The following is a 23,479-nucleotide window of genomic DNA, read 5'->3' as shown; positions in this document are numbered from 1 at the left end:
GCAAGCTATAAGTTTTTTATGTTAAATTCAATTATATATATTCCTAGCCATCCACACTTTAGAAATGAAAACTTAAAAGTGGATTTTGCAAACATGCAAAAACGTTTTTTCACGAGCCTGATAAAAGTGAGAAAAGAGATAAAATATAAAGAAGATCTATGCATTGGCTATCATTTGAAATGCAGGAGTCTAGGAATGTAGATGAGAAAAGGAAAATATCAGGTGATTGCATGGCTTTGATAATTTGGTAATTTTTGGCTGATTGTAAGAACTTCTTATTTTTTCTTGTGCAAAATAAAAATTCCATGTTAAATTTAAAAAGAAAATCACAGCAGAACCACATAAGATAAATTCATATTGATAAAAAATGAGTGAAGCAGGGTTGTGAATCCTGGGACCACTCATCTTTTTTAGCAAGTCATCTAGGATTCCTGGGTGAAATGTGATCCGCTCTTAGAAGAAGAGGAGAGAAAAAGATAAGTTGGCAAAGGTCATAACCTTCATAAGGTAGAACTTGAGGTATAGCAACTAACATATGTAAAACTGAATTTAAAAAGGACTTTCTCATGTATTATTTCTTGAGACTTTTACTAGAATCCTTTGAGTAGAGGGAAGATCTGACATTATCATCTCCATTTCTAAGGCACTGGCTCAGAAATGCTAAACGACTTGCTCAAGATCTAAGAGGAGATAGAAGCCTGGGGAAATCTGACTTTGGCTCCAGATGGAGTGGCTTCTTCACTGCAACATACTGTCTTCAGGACAGGAGAGACCTTGTTAAGAACACAAGGCTTCTGGGATACAGAACTGAGGAGGGAATTTGAAAACACTAGGAACCGCATACATCCACATTATCATTTTATTATAATTTTTTCTTTTGCTATATTAATGGATAAATTGGGAAAATAATAATAATTAGTCATATTTTCAAAAGCTCAGTATGTATCAGGTATATTGGTAAGCTTTTCATGTGCATTATCTCATTTGATTTTCTCAATGTTTTAATAAAGTAGAAAAAAAAAATGTATCATGTCATTGCCAGGAGGTCATGACAATAATGAGAACATGGAATTCTGATTTCCAAGTAATTCTTCCTAATGAAAGCCCGAACTGAAAGAAACATAATCCTCTAAACCCTTAAGTAAGCTTTTGTTGTTTACTTAGGTAACTAACTCTCCGCCAGTTTACAGACTTCAGAAAAAGAGTCATGCCTGTTTTTTAAAAATTTACACTCTAAGGGATAGAGTAGAAATTTACAATTGTCATATGATTAAAAAAGAAGTGAGAAGGAAGGAGGGAACAAAAAAGGAAGGAAGGGAGGGAGGGAGAGAGGGAGGGAGGGAGAGGGAGGGAGGGAGAGGGAGGGAGGGAGGGAGGAAGGAATTTAATTGACCCTATGTGCATGGATTTATTTGGGGGTACTCTATTTTTTTTCAATGTGTCTGTTTTTATGCCAATACCATATTTATTTGATTACTGTAGCTTTGTAATATAATGTGTGTGTGTTTTATTCTTTTTTGTTTTATAATATAATTTAAATCTGGAATTGTGATGCCTCTATTTTTGTTCTTCTTTCTTAAGATTACTTTGGCTAGTCCGGGATTTTGTGCTTCCGTATAATTTTAGGATTGTTTGTTCTATTTCTGTAAAAAAATGCTATTAAAATTTTGATAGGCATTTCATTGAATCTTTAGACCGATTTTGATTATATTGACATTTTAAAAATACTAATTTTTCAATTCATGAATACAAGATACCTTTCCATTTATTTGAGTCTTTTTTCAGTTTTATTCATCAATATATTATAGTTTCCAGTGCACAGATAATTCATCTTTTTAGTTAAATTTATATTTGGTACTTTATTTTTTGATGCAATTATAAATGAGATTGTGTTCTTAAGTTCCCTTTTGAATGATTTAGTACTAGTGTATAGAAACACAACTGATTTTTGCATATTGATTTTGTATTCTGCAACTTTACTGATTTTTTTATTAGCTCTAACAGTGTTTTGGTGGAGTCTTTAGGGGTTTTTTACATATAAAATCATGGTCATCTGCAAATAAAAACAAAATAAAAGCTTATTTTTTTTTTCCAATTTGTATTCCTTTTTTAAATTGACTAATTGCTCTGTCTAGGACTTCCATTCTATGCTGAATAAACTTGGCAATAGAAGGGATACCTGTCTTATTACTTATTTTAGAGGAAACCTTTCCCCTTTTTATTGTTAAACATGGTGTTAGCTGTGGATCTGTCATATATAGCCTTTATCATTTTGAGATTCAGTTCCTCTGTTCCCACTTTGTTGAGAGTGATTACCATGAATGAATCTTGAATTTTGTCAAATACTTTTTCTTCGTATATGCATATAATCACATGATTATAATTCTTCATTTTGTTAATGTGGTGGATCACATTGATTGATTTGTGGATTTGCATCATCCTTGTATCCCTGTAATAAATCCCACTTGATCACGTTGTATGATCTTTTCGATATATTGTTGAATTTTGTTTGCTCATATTTTGTTAACAATTTTTGCATCTGTGTTCATCATGAATATTTGCCTATAATTTTCATTTTTGTAGTGTCTTTGTCTGGATTTGATATCAGGGTACTGCTGGCCTTGTAAAATGAGTTTGGAAGTATTTCCACTTCTTCCATTTTTTGGAATTGTTTGAGAAGGATTAATGTTAATTCTTCTTTATATATTTGGTAGAATTCACCAGTGCAGCCATTGTGTCCTGGACTATTTTTGTTGGAATTTTTTTATTAATGATTTAATATCATTAGGAATTGGTCTGTTTATGTTTATGTTTTCTATACCTTCATGATTCAGTATTAGTAGGTTGTATGTTTCTAGGTTGTATGTTTCTATGTTTGTTTTTTTAATCGTCACTGGAGGATATGTTTTTTAAAACTGATTTTAGTGAGAGAGGAAAAGAGAGGGAGAGAGAGAGGAACATTGATGTGAGAGAGAAACATCCGTCCAGTACACTCCCTGAATAGGGATCAAACCTGCAACCTGCGTATGTGCTCTGACTGGGAACCAGACCTGCCACCCTGCGGTGCCCAAGGCAATGCTCCAACCAGCTGAGCCACACCAGCCAGGGCATTTCTTCTAGGTGTTCAGTTTGTTCTTGTATAATTGTTCATAGTAGTCACTTATGAACTTTAGTATTTGTGTAGAATCAGTTGTTATGTCTCTTCTTTCATTTCTAATTTTAATTATTTGAGTCTTGTCTCTTTTTTACTTTGTAAGTCTCACTAAACGCTTATGGGTTTTATTTGTCTTTTCAAAGAAGCAGCTCTTAGTTTCATTGTTCTATTTTCTTTTTAGTCTCTATTTAATTTATTTTTGCTCTGATCTTTGTTATTTCCTTTTTTCTATTAGTTATGGACTCAGTTGTTCTTCTTTTTCTAATTTTTGAGATACAAAGTTAGGTTGTTTATTTGAGATCTTTCTTTTTTCTCAGTGTAGGTTTTTTGGTTTTTTGTTTTGCTATGCTCTTTCTTCGTAGAACTCTTTTTGCTGTGTCCCTTAAGTTTTGGTGTGCTACATTTCCATTTTAATTTTTCTAAGATTTTTTTTAATTTCTCTTTTGATTGATTTTTTTGCCCCTTGGTTATTCAGTAGCATGTTGTTTAATCTTCACAAATTTGTGAATTTTCCAGTTTTCTTCTTGTAATTGATTTCCAGTTTTAACATTATGTTAAAAATATATATATATACCTGATATGATTTCAGTCTTTTAAAAATTGATTCAGTCTTTTTGTCTAAAATATTTCTAACCTGGAATATGCCCCATGTGTCCATGAGAAGAATGTGTAATCTGCTGCAGTTGGATAGAATGTTCTGTGAATATCTATTAAGTTCATTTGGTCTAATGTGTAGTTAAAGTCCAAAGGTACCTTGATTTTCTTTCTCGATGATTTGTTAAATGTTTTAATTAATCCCTGAAAATTTAGTTAGGGTAATATTCTTCATTGTTTTTCATTAAATATGAATTACAAAAGAAAATTAAATCTGAAAAAAAAACCCTAAATAAATATATTTCATTAGAATTGTAAGTATCTTATGATATGGGTAAACAGCATAGTAATTTATGTTTAGAGACTTTATATAAAATATTTAATAAGAAAAGTAGGTTTTGTAGGTTTAATAATAGAAAGTTACAAGAAAGATCATTTGTAACCACAATAATATATATATTTCTCTTAACAGGTGACCTTAAAGGATTGCCACTTATTGCCATTCAAAATCTACTGAACATCGTTTTTGCATGACTACTATAAAAGGACATCTTTACAGAAACCAGTTCCTTTTTGAAGCCCATAATTTGGACCCTGTTTCAGAAAGCAGGTACAGTTTATCTTTTATTAATCTGCCTTTAAAATGGAAAAGAATGTTGAAGGAAAAAATACAACCATAAAACTTATATGTTTCATTTATGGAAATCCTGAACAATACTTCAAGTTATTAAAGCTTAAATTTTATATACTCAAAATAAGTGTTTTATCTCTAAATTGAAAAAATACCTTAATTGAGTCACTAACCACAAACACTGCAAATATTCCAGAAATAATATTAAGGTGAAAAATAGTAAAATATTTTCTTTATTAAGCTTCTAGCTTGATATGAGAATGGCAAGTACGTACGGATGTGTTAATTTGCTGAAAACAATAAGAGGGGCAATGCTCTGATGTAGCTTTCTGTTTCATAATATCTTTCTCAACCAGTGTGTAATGTACTGGTTAATGGGCTTATGATTTTTGACAGCTTGAGTCTGAAGATAATGCTTATGTTGTATAAGCAGGAAGTCACGGTCAATAAAAAGTTGAGTCATTTCCACCTTAATAGGGAATGTCCCAAATGAAAGTGACTTTTATGCTCTTTGCTCAGTAACTCCACATTCTTATATGTTTATAACACAACAAAAATCATTAAATATTAATTGAAACTATTTTAAGTAAAAGTGACCATTGCGTAATTTAATAATAGTTATTTAAAATGAATTCATTAAAATATTTTAGAATACATAATTTGACATGTTTAATGTTCACAATTAAGTAGGCATTAACAGATTTTCTTAAATTAAATCCACAGTATGCTACTTGCCTGAATATTTATGTTGAATTTTAGATAATCAACCAAGGATGTCAATTAACTTTGGATATATATTTGTTTTCTAATTATTTATAAAATATTGACAATATCACACTCAAATCCAAGTCTGCCCTCTCATTTGTCAGGTTAATTTAAGTTAATTGATTCAAAATATTGGGAAGCACTTTCCTCAGCCTTTTGTGTGCTTTCAGTTTTGTCAGGCTTGAAAATTAGAGTTAAAGAAGGAATGTGACCAAATCTGAATTTGAGAGCCGTTCTGGGGGACCCTGTAAGAAGTAAGAGTATGACTAATGTGATTTTACTTTGTAATAATTATGCCCAGATCCTGGAAGGTCACTGCAGAAAATTTTACATTTTAAGTATATTTCATTCATTCCATTAATCATACCAGTTTGTCATTTTCATTGAAAGCCCTAACTGCACCAGGTATCATTAAATTTGTGGAGGAAAAAAACACACACACACACAAAAAAAACCACCATAAATTTTACATGTTCCCAAAGACTAGAAAACAAGTAGAGAGAAATGATCATGAAGTGGATAGAACGTCTCTGACAGTGAGTCCTCAAGCCATGGAAGAGAGTGAGTTCCCCATAAATTGGTCCATTGCTGTATTCTAATATTAGACAGATTTTTAGCCAGATTTTGCCATATAGTTCTGTTTGTTACAAGAATGATATCAAAATAGTTTACATATACAAAATAAAATTAAAATAACAACTTGTGTTCTGTTTAGATAATTATGTATACACATTTTGGAAGATATTTCATCTCATATATATATGTGTGTGTGTATGTGTGTGCGTGTGTGTGTGTGTGTGTGTATATATTTCCTATATATATATATATATATATTTCCTATATATAAACATTTTGTCCTTAATGCTTGATTGCTGGATCATCTTAACAAATCAAACTCTATATTAACTTGCTACTTCTTCAATATCTGTGAATACCAGATATAAATTATATGTAGACACCTTAACTGAATTTTGCAATGTAGAAAATGTTTATTTATGGTTCTTGTGACATTTTCAAAGAAAGACAACTGATTATAGCATAGCAGCTGTAGGTAAGAGGATTTTGGATCTAATGCTTACTTCCAGATGGATGATAGATATGCAATTTAAATATATGGTTAGAAGTATCAACAGATGGAAATAGAACCGAGTGAATGCCTATGCCACCTGTGAACTGGTGCATTCTATCAACTACCAGCTGAATTATATTAAATTCAAGTAAGTCAACAGAACTCTAATTTTTGAGAAGAGACTTTTTGTCAACCTATTAGTAAGTGTAGGTTTCAAGTTGAGGCTGTAGAGCTTATTTAACAGCACAGGGAACCTATGGAAGCAGGTTTGGCAGAGCACAGTTCAGTCTTGTCACATCACTCTTGTTATTGCTCTGCCCAACTAATTGAAAAGCATATTGGTAACACAGGAAGCAGTTGAAACAAGTGAGACAGACTGAGCACTCCGGAAAGACGTAAGTGAATTAGAATTGATGAATCTGATGAGAGTGGATTCACAGTGTCCCTTTAAATAAAACCCCATTTCATTCATGTACTTGCACCTAATCCGTTACCACAACTACTCAAAACATTCACGGGAGACCCTGACAGTTTCATCTTGACACAGTCAACTAAGTTCCTGTCGTAATAAAAGGCAGCATATATTAAAAGGGGTCCTTAGTTCAGCCTCTGAGAATGAAATGTTTTACTCAATAACTTACACAACTCTTATCCAGTGGCTGTGGGCTCGGTTCCAAGAGAAAGAACTTTGTTCCATTAGAGAAGAGCCTAAGTGACTCTATTTAGGTTTACCGATTTTCAGATTTGGCAGAATTTTTATCACTTGATGGGAATAAAACAAGAAAACAACAACAGAAACACCCTCTAGTCCTTAGTATCAATGTGTGCAACGAAGGAGTAAAATAGAGTGGGGTGTTCTCCCAATTTCAAAACTGGAAAATTTAATTTTGACCCTTAATGGTCTTGAAAATTGCATAGAAATTGGAAAGAAAAAAATCCTTTCTGCATACATAGGTGGTTGTTACATTTGGTATAATGTTGATAGTGTGGTATTCTGAACTGACAACTGAAAATAATGGGGAGGTTCCATGGCAATAGTTTTTTTCTGAATATTGAAAGAATTTTCTAACAGTTGCAGTGTTCACAACAGTCCTTCAGGGGTAGTAGGTTCAAATAAATGGGAATGTACAATTTGTAACGCTTAGGAAGGGAGATGGAACAGTTCCTTCCAAAAGGGTTATTTAATAATGAAGTCTTAATTCATTTTAAGATGTGTGTTACAAACATCTGTATTTTGCCATTTGTAAAATTAGTTACTTAATTTTAACTGTATTTGTAGGTTTTGGGGAAAGATAATGTTTAAAATATTGTATAGGGAAATTTGTTATATAAAATGTACCAAAATACCTAGGTGCGTTCATAAAAATAGAATGCCTTGAGTAGTTTATAAGTTGGTATAAAATAATTTGAAGTTGTATGATTTTTTAAGTTAGAATTTATCTCTACCTGCCAGTTATAAAGGTGAAAGGGGTGGATTGTGTTGGGTAACAAGGGATATCTGTAATATAAGCTTATTTATAGAGGATACGCTGGTGAATTAATGTTTCTCAAGTTTGTTGCTAAGGATTTGAAAGGAAACTAAGTTTGCTCAGAGCAAGTAGAAGAAAACAAACATAATAGATTTTCGTGTGATAATATGACAGTGTGCTTATAGATTATAGTGCATAGACCTTTAGTAGAACGATGCAAGGCCTTCACCATTCAAAAACTGTAAACATTCAGACAATCTCAGTAATTTGAAAGTATACAAAACACCTCATACATGATACCTACCTAGTAAATAACTTTCATTGAATATTTCTATTGTGGGAAGAATTGATAGAAACAAAGAAAAGGCTGGCATTTAGGCTGTGTCATTCTTTCCTACATCTTTAAATGCCAAGAAAGACTGAGCATGGAAACAAAAGCCAAAATGATTTTTCTGCAGCGGTTTTCAAATATGAGAAAGTTTCTGTCCGCCATGCTTCCATACCAGCAATGGAAACTCCTGGTCTGAATGCTCAGCTTCCTGCGTGCCTCAAAGCTATCCTAACAAAATATATGAGGGGCTCCATCCCTACCGGTAGCTGTTTGAAATTCAGTTAATCTGTCTGTACCAGCCTAGTATACAGACAGACAAATGATTAACAGACAGACTTTTCCCTAAACTCTGTCACATCTGCTGGATGTGAGGCAATTTTGACAAATGGAGGGAAGGAGGGTGGGGAGGGAGAGAAATAAAAACAAGACAGTAAAGAAAGAAAGAAACAGAGGAAGGGAAGAAGAGAGAGGAGGGGCAGAAAGGCAAAAATCGATATGGCCCTTTTCCTTGTCACATAGTATTTGCATCTAGGGCTGTTGTGGGATATAAAATTAACATTGGAAAGTGATTCATCTATCATAAATTATTAGAAAATGAAATTAAAAAAAAAAAAAAAACCTCTCCCAATCATAACCTACAATACTGACTATAAAATACGCTGATGGATTTGGTGGGAGCACACAGCGCCTTTTCTTCATTCTTGTACTCTCCACTTTATTAGAGAGCCTGGGGGCCTAATAACAACATTTCTCTGAAGACCTGTCCCCAAGACTCAGGATTGGGTGCCAATCAACGAGTGTTCTGGGATATTGAAGGTATAAGAGAAGTAGGCCTTACCATTGTCCTTCCAGCCCCAGTGGCCACAGAGGTTTTCCTCAGAATCACCTGCCTCACTGCTGGCAGCTGTGATCACTGCTGGCAGTTATCTATAGTTTTTGCAGTTTCTAACTCTTTGAAAACTGGCAGTTGATTGAAAATTTAGCAGTGGTCTTTCCTTACATTTATTCCTTTGACCCTTCTAAAGTTTATAAGCATCTAATAGATGAATTAATTTCTGCTTGAAATACCGTGAGTTTTCTTTCTTTTTTCTTAACCTAACCTTGAGAGATAAAGAATATATATAAACAACCCCAAAATAAGCACACAGAGAGCCCAAATATATATAAAAGCCTAAGGAAATGCATAAAAACATAGAGATATATTATGTTCATTGATGGGTAGACTCAATTTCAAAAAAGTCTCAACCCTCCCTCAATTAGTTTTATTTTTGTGTAATTTCACAAATAAGATAGTACGTTGATTGGACAGGGTGGGCTACTGAGGTAGACCTCTGAAATAAAATAGCACAGAAGTGCTCTATGTCTTTGTAAAAACTTGGCAAATAAGATCATTGGAGAAAGAATGGACTATCCCATCAGTTTTTCTAGTAAAATACATTATGAGTAAGAAAAATATTTAAATAAAATCAGATCTCTCAGCATGCTGAGATAAATAAATAAATAGATAAACAAACTCATTAGAGTTAAAACCTAAATTTAAAAGGCAGAGTTTTAAACATTATGAAGAAAAACATTGGTAATAGTTTCACTACCTCAACATAGAGAAGAATATTTTTAAACTAGAAAAGCAACCTATAAATGAACAAAGTGACAGATGTGACTACAGTTTTAAAAAAGAAAGAAAATAAGGTCATGGTGCAACATCTTGGTACCCAAACTTTTAATATATCTCTTTTGCTTATAAAATAAAAAACAGACTGTGATATTGGCAATCAGTACTTTTACAGATGTGCTATAGAATAACTTCTCAACTTTGCATTTTTCCAGTGTGGCCCATTGCTATATTTGTAACTCTTCAACTTCCTCTGTGTTATATGGCATGTGACTTCCCGGTTCTTCTAAATATGAGTAAAATATAATATTACTTGCTCTTTGACTTTGGGCTTAGCCATGTGACTTGCTTTGGTCAACAGAATGAGACAAAAATAATGGTACATCAGCCCCGTGGTTAGGCCGTAAGGTACATTTCACATTTCCACTAACCCTGTGGCTCTTGTCTCACTTACCAAGCAAATAAGGAGGAAAAGAGACACATGGAGTGAATCCACCCCAGGTAAGCCATTCCAGCTAAGCCTGGTCTTAATAAGCCACCCAATACAAACAAGTGATAATAAATGATTGCTGTTTTAAAACGTCGAGTTTGGGGATGGTTTGTCATGCAGCAGTGGCTAGCCGACATCTTATCCAGAAAGAAATTTATGGATGGCCACTTCTTCTTGATGGCCATTATCCCTAAATATGCATTTTACTGCCCCTCTTAAATCCCACTGTTATGATTAACCCTGCTTGGCTTGCCTTATTGCCTCAGTTTTCCCTCTTTTCCATGTTCGAGATTAAGGTAGAATATTCTTTCTACATTAAGTCTCAGTTTCTGTTTGTATGAAATGAAAGAAATATGCTACATACTGACTGATAGTATCAATATTTGTTAATCTTTTATTTCCTATACAGTATTTTTTAAAGTTAGGCACTTTAATTTTATACTAATGTGTACTCTCCATAGAGCTTTACACATACTGTATTCTTAATATTTGAACCAAATAAGTATAAATAATGATGGATATAGATGAGATTCATAGAAACAAAGACAGATTTTTAAGTCATATAGAGAAATTAATTTCACTCACAGATTACTTCCCCAGATTTAAGTTTTCCCTTGCTTTTCTGTGGGTACTGTGACTGAGGGAGAGAGTGTCAATCTAATGGGTTGAGGATCATGCCTCTACAGATGTTAAATAATCTTTAAATGATGATCTACCACCCTCAGGGTTAATCTGTCAAAACTGGGAAGTAGAAAATCCCTACAGCTCATATATAGTGAGTTAACAGATTAGACTACTATAAATGACGATTGCACTATAAATGGTTGGCTAGTGACAGTTTAAACTTTAAAAAAATGTAATGTTACTTCTTGAATGATATACTTCACTTAGCACAATAGCATTTCTTTTTCCTTTGAAAATATTTGTATTTTCTTGGATTGTAACTTAGAAATTGGTACTTCTACATGCTTTTTAGTAATTAGTTTATATATAGAAGACATGAACATTTTTCCAAAAAATTTCTCTGGTAGCTTAAAATTGCACACAGTGGCTTCAGATTTTGTGCTTGCTTAGTTAATTCTAGTCTATTAGCATGGTTGTAAATTTTATTTTTTTTTAAATTATGCTTTTAATTTAACACTACATTAAGCAAGTTAATATATTTACTTTTCACACCATTTTTTCTTAACTAATCTGCTTCAGTCATGTTGAAGATGGTGGAGGGGGAAGCACTTTTAGTAAAAAGCTTTTGCTCATCCATGTTTAGGTGAGTGGGGGGCTATGTTTGCACATATGGTAGAATAGATAGGTTTCAGGAAAATAAAGAAACTTAAGATTTTCAGTTGCTTAAAGTACTTATACATGTTCATTCTTTTTTTCCTGCTTTATGGAATGGTGGAAATATGCAAGAGTTAGCTTCATCACCATCTCATAGATTTAACCTACAGACAATATCTATATTATGCTAAATACTTCATACCACCTACGTGTTTCTCAAGTAGATAAATTCTTAAAATAATTAAACATTTCATCGGTACATCCTGAATATAACTTTTAACATTAAAAATATTTTATATTAAGCTAGCATGTGGAATGAAAAGTATTAAAGGATCTCTGAGATTTATTTAGGATAAAAAGGAAGGTGAAAAATGACTCTTGTGTTTATATGTCACTATAGCAAATCATATTTCAGTGATGCATAGCAGTGGAAATAACAGAGATGAGTACAATAGACTTTTCCATACACCGAGTTTTCCAGGTCATTTAATCTTCTCTAGTGTCTTCAGAACACTCCAACAGAGTTAATGATAACAGATTGTCACATTACTGTCCTCCTGATGACCTGTTTGGGTAGAAGACAAAAAACGCTATACTCCCAAAGCTTTGGGCAAAAATATAGTGATCATCACCTCATCAACTTTGCTCTCTCTCTCTCTCTTTCTCTCACACACACAGAGTCATGTGAATTGTATTGTGTCATTTTATTAGAAAGCATAAGCTATTGAGAATGAAATCAGGAGCTGAGAAATAAACAAAGCAAAAAAAAAAGGCAAATATATGCAAGCCTTGAGTGATTGAAGGCATGTCCTTCGCTGTTAGGATCTCTCAGACTTTTACTCACAACTGTGTAAGCAATTCTCACAGATACAGTAGTCTGGCTTCACAATTCATGACAAATTAAAAATAGGATGTGAGACAGTATTTCCATCTCGTACCAGCTTCCCTCTGAGGTTTCACATAGAACATGTCTCAGGATTGTTGCACCAAAGAGCTAGGAAACTGGGTTAAATGTGTCCCTTGTTGGTCTCATTGGTCAAAGGTTAATTTTTGGAGAATTAACTCCTGGGGCCATTTTGGGCTGCCCTGCGTTGGCTGAAAAAGCTTCCCCGGTGCCAAAGAAAACCTTGAGACAGAGAAGCAAGGATGCAGTGCAGAGGCTGAAGGAGGGGCAATGTCAGTGAGTACAGGAACCGTCCTCTGTGGCTGTAGGCGGATTGAGCGATTAGGGATTGGAGCATTAACAGCATCTCCTATGGAGGTGCAATTACAATATGGTCAGATTCTCTGATAACATGATGAATCCTCCAGCACATTTGTTCAGTGAATATGTGGGCCTCCTTCACCCTAATCTTAGTCTTGGGCTAGAAGTAACGCTCGCTTTTAGAGTGATTCTACAGCTCAATTGATTGGAGAGGTATGCCTGCTCACCCTAATCAAGTCAACAAATATGAGCTGACACTGCACCTGCTACATAAAATACTCGGTTCAGTCAAAAATATCAATCAAATTAGCTATTAGGTATAAAACAATCAAAATAAATTAACAAAATTTTTCACCTTTCTGTGATCTCTTATAATATCTTGTCTACTATTTTAAATGGAGAACCTAGTATAATTAGAAGGCTCAGAGTTGCTTGAGTGACACGGACTCACACAGGTGTGCTGGAGTAAAAACCACAGTGGAATTCCTTACCCAATATTTATTTTATAATTTGTCTTCTGTTCCCATTGCTATTGCTTATGTTGTGAAAGAAAGACTACTTTTCCTATTTACATCACAATTTTATTTATGTCTATCAACTAAATAATTAGGAATAAGAACCAAACTATTCAAATAAATAATAAGTATAGAAAAAAGAACAATCTGACAATGATGCAATAAGAGGGAGACTACCTTAGGGCTACAATTTCTGTAACAGTTACAAGTCTTAAATTGTAGCTAAATATTCAAATAACTATGTTTTGTATGTTTCCTGTTTATACTTTAAAATTTAAGTTGATTTAGAAAGTTACTTTAACTTAGCCCTGAAGGAGAATCGTTTTTAAAGTCCTAGGGACTTGCAGAGCATTCGTTCCTACCTTTCAGAGTTAGAAGGGAAGTAATAGGGTATGTTCTTCAACATTTTTCTCTGTAATTTGTTTTGAGGAGGAGGGTGCATTATCTTTCCTAATATTTAGCTGTATGAGAAACGAGAATAAGCAAAACCTTTGAAAAGGCTTCTGAAATTCATATTCTACACTTATAATTTAAATTATAAAATTATAGTAAAAGTATTGTTGCACTCTTTAGCAGGAATATCTAGTTTTTTTTTTGTTTGAGGCTTTTCAAAGAATAAAGGCAATGATGTTTGAGAAATACTTTTAGGAATAGCTAAATGTGTAATGTAAATAATTATTTCTGTGTTCTATAAAAAGTTAAATTAAAAAATAAAAGAACAAAACTACACTAAATTAGTTTTCCTTACAATTTAAACGACTATCATATAAAAAATGGGCATAATTATTTAACTGCGGTATTTGCATTTCAGAATATTATATATATATATATATATAATATTCCATGTTATATGCTTTAGTTTAAATTTAATCCATGAAGTTATTTGTCTGTAAAAATTAAATTGATGTAATATAAGAAATTGTTTTTTCTGTTTTTTTTTTAAGAACGAGCCTCTTCAACTTGCATTAATATAAGTGTTAATTTTACAGTTATTAACCCCCAAAAAATTTTCAAAGATATATAACATACATCTACTATTGAACAAAACATCTTCAAAGATATACAACAAATTATCTAATGTATAACATATAATGTATATCTTTAGTCCTTTGGAAACATTAGACCTAAGTACTCCAGAGTTTATCTTTGCATTGGGGCTGACCACGCATCCGTATACTTGAGTCACTACTTTTTCTTTATAAAGTTGCTCGTACTGAATTGCCTTTTGGCGCTTCCGATTCATCTGTACTGAAGGACATCATGAGAATCAGGCACCTGAAGCTGCAGGGATGAGCTGGGCATGTCACGACCATGTTTGAGAGCATTCTCTGAGGGTTTGGCTGGAGTGCAGGGTGGGGAATAGCCCGCTTCTTACTGCTAAGGATAATTGTTAACCTTCTGATTGCCCTCATTTTTCTTCAATTGTATTTGGTCGCTATCATTATCGTTCGGTGAGAATGGCTGAGATTGTTTTTTTAATCCCATGGATCCCATATGTAATATCACATAGTATTTTGTTCTGTCTGTCTGCTGGGAGATTTAATCCAAATAACTACCCAAGTGTAGCCAATAAAACACCCCTGGATTTTTTGATATTATTTATTTTGTTTTCCTATTTTTTTTCTTCATTTATATATATTTATTTACTTACTTATTTTATTTGCCTATTATATGTTTACATTTTCATCTTATCAACATTTTTTATGAAATGTCCTATACAAATAATCTAAGAAAATCATTATGACACCTTATATTTCCCAGTTTTTCTAAGTATTTATTTGTCCTCATTTTCAGTATTTCATTTATTCATAGATATACATAATGTGCCTGTTTGAGTAATCTGGGAATACCACCAGGAATACCTGTTTCTACAAAAGTCCTTGCTCGTTTGAAATTGACTTTCTACTGTGGAGAGGCATTGAATAAATAAATAAGTAGAAATGTATGATAGTTAGAAGTGATGACTATTTTGGAAGAAATAAGTTAAAGGCCAGAGAATTTGGGGTTTTCTTGTTGCTGTTTTGCTTCCTGGGAGTTCACTTGAGGATGTCTTGCAGAGGTGCCACTTGCTCTGAGACATGAAGGAAGCGCCAGCCACGAGGCTTTTCTGGTGACAGAAGGGGCGGCGCCTTCAAATGCTTTGAGCAGGAGTGTGTCGGATGTGTTCTGGGAGCTTAGCAGGCTGGACACCCAGGGAGGGAGAGGGTAGAAAGTGTGGGACTCGGGGAGCTGGGGGGACATGCAAAGCAACAGGTCAATGCCGGGTGTTGGGAGAGATTTACCTGTCACTCACCGTGGGGTGGGAAGCCCTTGGAAGGTTCTGAACTGAGGAATGGCATGATTTAATTTACATTTTAAGCATTTATTGATGGATTACATACAACAGGGGTGAAAACAAAAAGTAGAAAGGATGTTATCGGTGTTTTCTTTCCTGGGTCACTGGAAGGTGGGAGTTGCCTTGGCAACTAGAAAAGGGGAGTTTTTACTTATAGAGACAGATAATGGCAGGATTCGGTGGGGAGAGCGAGGAGTTCATTTTCAGGGAAGTGTGAAATGCATCTTTGACGTATAAGTGAAAGTGTAAAATAGGCAGTTGTGCATATGACTTTAGAGTTTAAAAAAGCTGAGTTGACCAGAGATATAAAATTGAGAGATTTGCACCGGTGTTTCATGCCAATATTAAAAAAAATAAGCAAAAGAGCCTGAGGAGGAGCAGCTACAGAAATTAAAGAAAAAAACCTGAACAATGGTGATTCAGATGCCCTGTAAAGATAGCTTTTAAGAAAGGAGGTGAATATCCGTGATAGTTGCTGCTACATGTCTGCTAAGGTGAGGACTTAGCATTGACTTGCTAGTTACTCTGATTTCATTCTTACTTTGCCAAGAGCTTTTGCAGTGGAGTGGTAGTTATGGTGGGAAGAAACTTGGTTTGAGTGCATTTGAGAGGAAATGGAAAGAGAAAAAGCAAAAAAAAGGACCGGTACAGAGAAATGTTTCTATAAAGCAATGATTGCTAATAACAATCTTAGTAGGAGCTATAAAAAAATAAATAATTAAATGCAAGTAAATAATTGATTGCAAAAGCTAAGGTACCATGATTGCATAAATCGACATTGAGCATATACACAACTACAAAATATAATTCCATTTTTCCCTTAGCATTTTTATTCTCAGGCTCCAGATTTTCGGTATTTTAAGTAAGCTTTTTTTGTTTGTTTTGGCGGCTTCTTGATCTGCTGATTAGACAGTTTATTAAAGATGACTAACTGGTTGGGTGATTGAACTACTTGATATCTTATAAAGCATTTGAGAAGAGACTTTATTATTATATTTGCATGTTATATCTTTTGTAAATTAATAAAAATCTAACAATAGAGGAAATTAAGCATTCAATGCCATCATATAACTGGAAGAGAGGCCTGTCCATGAAACAGTTCTTACTGTAATGAATACTCATTGCTAACCAAAATATTTTAACTCTAAGGTTTTTTATTTAAATACACTGATAATAAATAAAACATTGAGTATTGATTTATAATAGATATAAATATATATTGCAAAACAAAGCACAGTGCAATTGTCCCAAAATAGAAGAGCTAGAATTTTACTTCAGACAAAATACATGCAATCCTAATAACTTAAATTTATAACATCTTCTGATAGTTTCTATACTATAGTTTCATAGCTTGACTTTTCGATTCATTAAAACTTAGAGGCAGCCTGGAAGTGTCGAATGGTATGACATCTGTCATTCAAAAGCATGAGTGTGAGTCCCAACTCTGCTACTTCAAAATGGTATGACATGAAGCAAATCCATAGTCTCACGTTCCTCGCTTGTAAAATTATAATAACCAGAATATTTACCATACTGGATCACTGTCAGACTGAGTGGAATGGACTATGACCTATAGGTCACATACCGTGTATTATTTGTGAAAGTAGAAGTATTTTTTTTCTGAAAACCGTGAAAAATGGAAGAAGGAAAAACTAAGAGCTTAGATTTAGCTTCACAAGAATATCTTTGTCTATTAATCAGTCTCTGTTGAATTATTGCGGAGACAAAACTCCAGAAATAGAGACCTTCATAAACTACACCTTGAGTCCAGTCTTCTACAATTGAAATTCAAGAATAATTAAATGAAACGCCAGGAGTGAAGAAAATTACTATTAAAAAACAAAAGGAATAAGGAAATTTTTGGTGTGATTAGCATCCAAATAGAAATTACTACAATAATGCCAATTGCAATTATAAATTATAAAAATACTAAAAGTGATCAGTTAAATTAGCTGCAATAACACCTGGTCCTATCTAACACATGTTGAAATAAATCAATGATAATAAGTATTTGTTACACTTATCTATTCCATAGTTCTAAAATATTCATCAGTATTAAGAAAGACATTGTAAAATAATGTTAAATGTCAGAAAAGTATTTTCTACTTTTTTAAGTTTACAGAATTGAAAAATATTTTAAAAAGTACTGTCTAGTGAGTATAATTTGAGCTGTAGGTGTCCACAAACTATTTCTCACAACTATGTTCAGAAACTCCTGTGTGGCAGAAGGTGTAGGCGATAGTAGACTTGAATAATTTTCTAATGACAAATAGTTAAACACTGAGTTTATTTTGTTGTTTTTTTTGTTTTGTTTTTATCTGTAATCTAAAACAAATTCGGGTGATAAATTTTAGAAAACATTAATTTTTATTAATTTTAAATTCTGTCTTTTTCATGTTATATAAGAAGGAGGTATATTTTAGCCCCCAAATTCAAAAGTATATCTGGATAAAATACATTAGAACCAAATGAGCATAAATCACTGTTCCATCTGTGATATCAATACTTTTACTGAGGCTGAATAGAAAATGGCTCCAATGAAGGCCATTTGTTAGCAGAGAAACACCTAAGAGATATATAAAACAAATAAAAAACAAGTGACAGAATAGAAAATAAAGTGAAAAGGGAGTGTTAGTAGTGAAACAAGGTTATTAAAAATGTTCATAGGAAATACTATCCAGAATGAAGGCTGCTTTGGTGTCCCTCTGCTCTGTTCTGCTCAGACCTGCCTGGAAGAGAGGATCAGTAACCTGGAGGTGGCTGGGTGGAAGGCGAGCAGGCGGTGAGTATTAGCTGATGTCCAAAATGTCCACAAAGATATTTGCTCCATGCGGGCCCATCTCCCTAACCCCATGTGTCATATGAGGTTGGCTACTGAGGCAAAAAGGCTTATTATTGACAATGCAGCCACACATTTATTCGACCGATAAAACATGATAGTATTTTTTATGTATTAATCTTATAAAATGCCAAAAGTATATATATATGGGCTCTCTAAACCCAGGGACATTTTTGAAGCATGGGCATTTTGACATGGGCCAGATGTCTCCATAGATGTTTTGCACAGAACAACATATCCTGCAAGGGTGGATGATGAATTTTTACTATCTGGATAATAAAGAAAGAAACTGGTGATGTGTAGTCTAGAGAAAAGGAGACTTAGACAGAGATAATATGCACATTCTCAGCTGTGTCAAAGGACTGTCATGTGAAAAAGGAATTAGAACAGATATGCCTTGCTCCAAAGAATAGGACTTGGAACCAAGGCTAGAATCAGAATGAAAGATATTTCAGCTCAGTCTGATAAAGAGATTCTGACATTTTAAATTATGTGATGCCAGTGAATGCTTGAGTGTAAGAAATATCCGACACTTGGAAAATGTTATGGATATCCAAGGTCACTTCCAACACTAAGAATCTTTGATTTTGAGATTTAAAGTAGATTTATTTGACGTGCCCATTCGAAGTTGTAGTAAGAAGCCTTGCACCTGGTTTTAAGGTAGTCTGAAAAGTTCATATTATGCCCTCTCTCTCTCTCTATATATATCTATCTCAATACTATATATATTTATCTCATGATTTCACATTCTGTATAACTTAAGCTGTATAAAGACAAAAATACTTTCATAGAGCATATTAATATATTTTTTAAATGAATAAAAGCTATGATGATTGACCATTCATTTAAAGAAATGGTCACATTTTGACAGCAATTTCATATAGCTAAATCAAACACAATAACTCAAATAATGTATTGAAGATGGCAATGGAACAGGTCAAGTAAATATGTAGTCACGGTAGAGTGTGCTAAGAATTACAAGAGGAACATTTGGAGATACTAGGTTAATCCGCATTTATGTTTATAAAAGAATTGCTTAATGAAACTCAAACATTAGAAAATTGTAAACTTAAAAAATGAAGTGTGACTATAAAAACAACTTTCTCATGTGGAGATGATCCCTGGTAAATTTATTTGGTGAACTTCTGAGAGATAATTCTTTTGTGGTTAAGTACACTGTGCTCATCTTCTCACCTCAAAGTGCAAAGTAAGCTTGGCTTACAGCATCCATAGCATGGAGAAGCTTTCCTATCTCTTGCTTTCTGAGAGATTTGTAAGCCAGAACTTTGTCCAATAATAATTCCATGCCTTCCTGTTAAATAATATAAGGAAAACGTGTAAAAACTTTGAAAAATTGTATTTTGGTAAAATTTTCTTTTAATTTGTCCATCTCTATCCTTAGTTAACTAAAAACAGGAAAAAAAATTAGTTCCCCAAATTATTTCAGGTCTTGATTAAAAATGTCAAAAGTAATCCATACAGAAAACTCTCCTTAATAAAAAACATATTTCATGTTTTTAAAAATTTTTAAAAAAAAATCTCAACCAAGAGTCTTCATACTAATGTTTATCTCCCTTACATTAAAAAATCAGTCTTTTGAAAAATAAATTTGAAGTTTTTCAGCTCATCTTTCATTCTTAAAAATAAAAGTGAAAATAAATATGTAATGAAATGAAGCAAATAATAAGAGTTAAAAGTATAAAATAGAAAATAATTATAGTGTAATAAAAAATTAAATTAAAAAGCTTAAGTAGAGTTTAAGATCTCTACTGTAGAAAACACTGACATAAGCAATACACTGCTTGGACAAGTGGTGAAACAACGTAAAATGTATTATGTTACTGTGATATGACTGTGTATAAAAGGGACATTTGTAATACTTTAAACAAAAATAAAAATTATAAAAAGTTAAAAAAAAAATTTCATTTTTATTTTGTTCCTTCAATAGTATGTTATATGCACTAATATATGTAATCACTCTCTATCTAATGGATACCTAGTTATTGGGGCATTCAAAAAAAAAGCATGTTTAAAGGAGAAATAAATATTCCTTAAGATCACAGTATATTTTAAGTCACTGATCTTATAAGATAAGACATTTCTGGACCTCTTATTGGAGAGACAAAAAGGAAGTTAAAAATGCTTAGTTTTCCTTACCTGAAGGACTTATGATGTAGCAGAAAGTAGCAGTGGATATAGCCAGGACCTCTATATGTGGATTCTCTCTCTCAGCCCCATAGTTAAGCTAATATCTATAGTATGTATTGATTCCAAACCTTGGATTCCTGGATAGAGAAATTTAGGACTTGTGCAAGCAGGGGAATAAATCACTTGCATACATACAAACATACTTACATACATATGTATTTGATGTTTCAAATAAAGCATTAGCCAGGAATTGTGGAAAATCAGAAAACATGGGATATTATTGCTCAGATGATAGCACTTAATATTTTCTTACTAAGTTATACATTCCTGTGAATGGTATATTACTTTTTAGTGGCATAAACTGAATCTAAATACTCATTAGCATGATATATTTTCTGTAGTCCTTTCCTCTGCACTACCCCATTGCTAACTTTGTCTCTCAACATGAGTATCTCAAAGGCCGCCCAAATATGTCCAAACCAAAATTAATGATTACACACACCCTCATTGTTGTGGTAGATCGAAGTATTGTTCTCAGTTCTTAAAATGTGAAGCAACCCAGTGATCCAGGTGTAATTACTCCCGTTATACAAATAAAGAAGCTGAGGCTAAGAGAAGCATGTGTACAAAGTCACACAGCCAGTGTTGACCTTATGTCTTCAGGGTGTTCAAGTGGGTGCCTTTCTATCTCAGAGGGATATACTAAGAACAATATACTTGGGAAAGACTTCAAAGCTTAGTTCCATTCAAATGTAAATTGTATACATTTGCTGTTATGCATATGAAAATGATTATTTAATTCTCCTCAGAATAACTATAAAGTATATTTTCGATTTTATATACTTTTACCTACCCTCTTTGATATAGAAATATTAAAATTGTATTGTAATGTTCTCAGAGGTAATAGTAACAATATAAAACTGCAAGTATTTAAAACAAAATTTTCAAAACAAATGATACATTAAAGAGTAATTACATATATAAATGCATATATGTAATACTATTGAAGGAACAAAATAAAGTGAAAAATTCTTGTACACATTTATACCACAGTAATATAATACATTTTAAGTTATGCTTTCTTTCAGTTCTTGTCCATAAGCAAAAATAATTTTACAGAGCTATAATGGTAGCATAGAAATAATTCTATATTTGACTTTTCCCTTGATATTATGTCTTACTCATGTAAGGATTGCCCTTAAATATTGATTTTGTATATTAAATATAACTTATTAGCTTGTCACAGAGGTATTGAGAGGCAGGGCATAATTCTGCTTAATTGATCAAACAAAAAGGAAATTGAATTAATTTTGAAGATGTAAGATAAATATTGTGAGATCTTTTATCTTCAAAAAAATGTCTGTGTGGCCCTGCAAACACCTGCTTCCCTGTTTTCATTCTTGCAAACACTCAAGCTGTGCTGTGCTAGGAGGGCCTTGATCTCCTCGGGCCTCTTGGCCCCTTGTTATTTACACTCCCATGAGCTGTGACTACTGTACAGGCCCAGAGAGAAAGCTCCTGAGCTCTCCACAGAGGTGGTCAAGGATGTGTGAGCTCTCTCACAGTTTTTCTACTGCCAATAGCCACAACTCTATTAAGGAGTTGAACCCCATCAGGACAAAGTACACTTGTGACTGAAGAATTAGAAAACGTAAAATTGCACCAGGAAAGGAAAGAACAGAAGTTGCCGTCACTGCCATTTTCTAGCAAAAACAAGCACTTCTGGAACAAAATGTGTGGCTCTGGATTGAGTCTACTGCTGACCTAGGTTTTTTTACTCTGGCCACTGACGAAGTACCCTACTATTTTTGAGAAAATTTAGAGCTTTACAACAACCCCATCCCTACTATATAGAGAAGTTTTTATTAACTTATTTTTAGGAAAGATCTGAGTTATTTCTCAATAGAATCCCTAAATGAGGGTAATCATACTTTTAGAAAATCTCTTACTTTAGGGTGATGATAGGAAATAATTGTATTATCTCCCTCCCTCCCTCCCTCCCTCCCTCCCTCCCTCCCTCCCTCCCTCCCTCCCTCCCTCCCTCCCTCCCTCCCTCCTTTCCTTCCCTCCCTCCTTTCCTTCCCTTCCTTCCCTCCCCTTCTCTTTTTCCTTCTTATGCTAAATGATGAATCATTCCACCTTCCCAAGGTCATTATACACAATTGATTAGATTAGTTAATGCAGGAGGTTCATGACCAAGGAAGAAAATTGAGCCTGAAATACTGTTTATGCCCCACTTGCCAAATAAATTAGGGCTATGGCTTTCCATTTGAGGCCTTGTTCTAATTCTCAGAAAAGCTTACCAAGATGAGTGGCAACCCTGCCTTCCCTCCTCCAGCCAAAGGGCTACTCAAATCCTGCCTCTTAGAGGCCAGTGAGCTGCCTCTCACAGGTCAGCGAGCCCAGAGAATTAACATAGTCAGACATGATACAGTGATTCAAACTCTGCCTTTCTCTAGAAAGCCTTACCAGAACGTCTGAGCAGATGTTTGGCAGAAACATCTTAACTGTGCCGGATCACAAAATATTTCTTTGAGTTGAAAAAGATAATATTTATGGGTCAAGCGAGATATTGGAATTCTTTCGATATTCGTTCAAATGGCATTTCTCTCGCTTTATTAGTGAAGTCCCTCCCACGTTTTCAGTTACATAGCACTTTGTGGCTTTGTTCCCCTGCCATTATTACATACTTCCTGGTCTGCATTTGTATGAATGTCCGTGCCTTCTTCTGGGCTTTATATTTATTCATGAAAAGACCGTGTCTTATTCAGCTTTGGCCCTGTGACTGGATCTGCATCAATAAGAACACTCTCCAGGAATATGTTTTTTAGACAAACTGAAACATAGTAATGTAATTGTATGTCTGGAAGAAATTAAGGAAATCTATGAAGCTATAACAACCCTAAATAATATAAATTTAAAGCAGACCCATTTGAGTCTGTTGGCATTTCTTGTACTTATGGGGGGGGGGGGAACTATACATGCATCGATTTTGCCTCAATTATCATCAAAATTATGTTCTATTTTAAAATCACCTCAAATTGG

General features: G+C 33.7%; 1 protein-coding gene across 1 annotated transcript in view; it reads left to right on the top strand.

The window, feature by feature from the left end:
• The window catches only part of CNTN5 (contactin 5), a 964,763-nt gene that overhangs the window by 247,685 nt on the left and 693,599 nt on the right, over positions 1–23,479 (top strand). Inside the window, exon 2 of the mRNA XM_087821593.1 lies at positions 4,221–4,358. The gene's annotated coding sequence lies outside the window, so the exon portion shown is untranslated. The remainder of the gene's footprint in view (positions 1–4,220; positions 4,359–23,479) is intronic.

Source organism: Miniopterus natalensis, chromosome 11 (genome assembly GCF_054644295.1).
Source record: "Miniopterus natalensis isolate mMinNat1 chromosome 11, mMinNat1.hap1, whole genome shotgun sequence".
Lineage (NCBI taxonomy): Eukaryota > Metazoa > Chordata > Mammalia > Chiroptera > Miniopteridae > Miniopterus > Miniopterus natalensis.
The sequence above is the reverse complement of the archived record's forward strand: the minus strand, read 5'-3'. Positions and strand labels throughout refer to the sequence as shown.